Raw genomic sequence first — 3,947 nt, 5'->3', positions numbered from 1 at the left:
AGGTATCACCCAGATGAGGCTCCTCGGCTGAGGCCTGAGCAGGAACCAGGATTGATAATGCGGGTCGGTACTGGTCCCGTACCCCTTCTTGACCAGAAGGGAAGTGCTCCTGGAGGGCAGAGGGGTCCCTAAGACTTGAGCATCCTCTCTGGTTCCTGATGGCCCTTCAGGGTACATTAGGAGTCTAACAGTGGACGACGCAGCTATCGGGGACCGTCCACCGCAGCTCCTTCCGTAAGCTGAAGAGCATAAATAATTACGGCGGGCATGTGGGAAACAAGGTTTTGTATACCAAGCACTTGTCACCAGAGCCGGGCAGTCACCCAGAGTCCCAAAATAGCAGTTCAGAATATCCACAGGTGACGGTTTATTTTGCTGAGTCACTCTTCTTTTTTGGCTTCTCCTACAAACCCTGCTGCTCTTCTGAGTTTCAGGTTGATCCCAACATCCAGTCCCTAGCAATGCAACGTTCCTTCTCTGCAACAGGGGGTGGGGTGAGGGGGTGGGGAGCAGGAAAATTCAGCTATCTCCCCCCTCCTGCGTTAAACCGTTTCAGAATGGCCGCGGAGGAACCCCAGAATGCTGGGAAGGTGGGTGTATTTCAGGCGCAGGCAGCTGATTGGCTCAGGTGTCACGTGAGCGGTGTCCCGGATGACCGCCAGGTGCTTCCAACCCGCCCTCGGCCGGCAGCACGTGACCTTCCTCTGTCCTGCCCCCAGACCACAGGTGCCTTGGCTGGGCATGGGGCGGCCCATGAGAACAACGGAGCTTCAGTGAACAAACCCCTCTGGCTTCCTGGCCTCTCTAGTCAGCCTGCCGGCGTCAGGACGCCCTCTGCCTTAACCTCCGTCCCCCTCCTGTCACAGTGATTCCTCATTCTAATCACCGCATATCCAGGCCCACTTTGATCCACTCTCAGCCATCATGCATGGGGTGGGGCCCAGCAGGAACGCTCATCCTCACTTCACAGATAAGGAAACTGAGGCCCAGAAAGGGCCAAAACACAGTCCCTAATTCTCCTTTACCCCAAAGCCCACACGAATCCATTTCTAGTCACTTCCTCATGTGCGGTGCATTCCTGGGTGAATTTTCTGGACTTGAATGGCCACAAATGGCTAACGATAACCAAAGATGGGGGTAGAATAAGGCGGATTGCCCACTGAACACAAACCCCTAGACCTGGGCAAGCCACCCTACAATTGCTGTCACCAAATCACAGAGCCCGCCCCACACCCCCAGCCCTTCCAGAGAGGCGTGGGTCCCACTTCCAAGCCTGCAGGACAGATAACTTACCTTCCTTCCATTGCCCACAGGTCCTGCTCAGCACTTTGCCCTGTCACCAGCGGGGCTGGATCTGGTGCCTCACTTCATGTTCACCCCCATGGTTAATGCTATGCTCCTAATGACCCCTCTCCTGGTGACATGAATCTGTGGCCACCGTGGCATTCTGACAATGTGATGACCCTAAACTTCTTCCTGCTCTGGCTCTGCCCAAGTCCAGTCTGGAGGCTCACTGTAGCCCCAGTCAGTCTCGCCTACCCAGCTGGCCTTAAGGTAAAAGGAAGGGCCCTGGCAGGCTCTCACCTGACCCTCACTGGCCACATCCTTTGACCATGGGCTTTCCCACCAGGACCTAAAGAAATCAGTATCCCCAACATCTTCTATCTGACAGATGGAAAAACTGAGGTACATCAAGTCAACGGCAGAAGACTAGAACCTCGGTTTCCTGATCCTGGATTAGACATACTTTCCTACTGCGCTGTACAAAAATCACTATGGGGATGGGGTTAACAATAATGAAAAGAAATCTCCTTGAGTTTGAGTTGGGGGACCCAGGGGAGTCATGGATACTCTAGGAAAGGAACTTTTGCCACGCTGTTTGGCTTGTGAGATCTTAGTTCTGCAACCAGGGAATGCAACCCCAGCAGCAGGAGTGCCAAGTCCTAATCAGTAGACCACCAGGGAACCCGCTTTTTTGCTTTTTAATGTTTTAGAATGGTTTCTTTTTCCTTAACATTGTGTTTGTTGTTACAACAAAGCAGTTGCACATTATTAAATGTAGTAGGTTTTTTTCCCCCTATATAGGATTCTTTTTTCAAAGAATTGTGGGGGAAAAAGACAAAACAAAAACACACATTGTCAGGCATCAAGGCTGGGCAGCAGATGGCGCTCCAGATCCTACCTACCTTGCAGGAGTTTCATCAGAACAAGGGAAGCTCAGGGCAGGCGGAGGAAGAGTCCCTCCCCTCTGCCACACTGTGTGTAACTGCACCTGGCTTTGGGACTATGGGATTAAAGTCTGTCTCCCCCACTGGCCTGGTCTCTGCATAGGACATTTGGTCATCCCAATGTCCTCAGGGCCCGGCAACTGGTGCCCCATGAATGCTGAATCAATGCGTGCAGGAACAAAGTGGGGGGAGTGGACACTCCTGGCTTCCCCTTGGATTCCTGTATATTGGCTCATTAGTGATTATTTTATATTGATTACAGGTTCAAGTGATCAAATTTTGGATATAATGGATTAACTAAAATATATTATTAAAATTCATTGTACCTGCTCCTTTGTACTTGTTAAAAATGTGGCTACTAGAATTACCTCTGTGCCTCACACTTCATTTCTATTGCACATTGCTGCTTTGGGCCTACCAGTGTTTTGGCCTCTCCTGCCCCACGGTTATCAGCTGGGTCAGCTTTGCAGCTGCAGGCCTGGCAGCGGGGCCCCTGCATCACTCTTCTGGAGCACTGTGGCCAAGTGGGCCTGGCTCTGGGAGGAGGGAGAATCTAGGGTGTCGACAGCCCCAGATCACAGGTAGGGGAGCTGGCCACGCAGGCGCCCTGTCAGCCTGGGGACTGATCTGCCAGTACCTCATGCTGACTGAGGCTGGTGCTAAGTGAGCCCTTCACTGTCTGCTGAGCCCCGTGAGAGAACACACATGTCTCAGTCAGACAAGGTTCCCTGATCCCCAGGGATGTGGCAGGCATGGGGCCCCTCAGTGAGAGACACCTTCCTCCACAGTCGTTCAAAGCACACCAGGTTTATTTCCACCGCCTTCTACATTGTGGAGTCACAGAACTTTGGATCTGGAGGTGCTCTTGGGGACTCACTGTCTACTGCATCAGTGAGGAAATGGGGCACTTCTCTGTGCTTCACAACCAAGTCAGCAGCCCCAGAAGCTATTTTCCTTGAGTCTCAGTTCAAGCTCCTTTCCACGCTCCTCCCCTTGAACTGTCAGAGGAGGTTCAAGACCCTTCCATGCATAGCTGAATCCAGCTTTGTTCTTGTGGACCTCTCTGTCCAGAATGCTTGTTGTCCCTTCCTCACAGCCAGCTCCCCTTGGGCAAGCAACTAGTTATCCTTCGAGCCTATGTTACCTGGAAGCTCTGGGAAGGCAGGGTCCTGGTGCCACTCACAGCACACAACCCAGCACACTGGCAGAATGAGATGCATGCTCAGTAGACAATTGTCTGTCTATGAATGAATGCATGAATGGTGTTGCTTCCTGTGTCCCCCCACCTCATCCATAAAGGCCTCCACAGTACCTCCCAGTTCCCTCATTGCCTCTCTGCTGGACTGTGAGCTCCCCCAGGGCAGAGACATTGGCTTCATTCTGCATACATTCTGCATACTGGTCCAAAGTAAGTACTAAGGAAATAACCAGTGAAAAACAAGCCTGGATTAAAACCTTTCCTGATCTAGGGACAGATATCAGAATGGAAGCAGTGAGATTCTATTTCTTGGGCTCCAAAATCACTGCGGATGGTGATTGCAGCCATGAAATTAAAAGATGCTTGGTCCTTGTAAGAAAAGCTATGACAAACCTAGACAGTATATTAAAAAACAGAGATACTATTTTGTGACAAAGGTCCATATTGCCAAAGCTATGTTTTCTTCAGTAGTCATGTAGGGATATGAGAGTTGGACTATAAAGGCAGCTGGACATTGAAGA

The sequence above is a fragment of the Dama dama genome, chromosome 9 (assembly GCF_033118175.1).
Source record: "Dama dama isolate Ldn47 chromosome 9, ASM3311817v1, whole genome shotgun sequence".
NCBI lineage: Eukaryota > Metazoa > Chordata > Mammalia > Artiodactyla > Cervidae > Dama > Dama dama.
The sequence above is the reverse complement of the archived record's forward strand: the minus strand, read 5'-3'. Positions refer to the sequence as shown.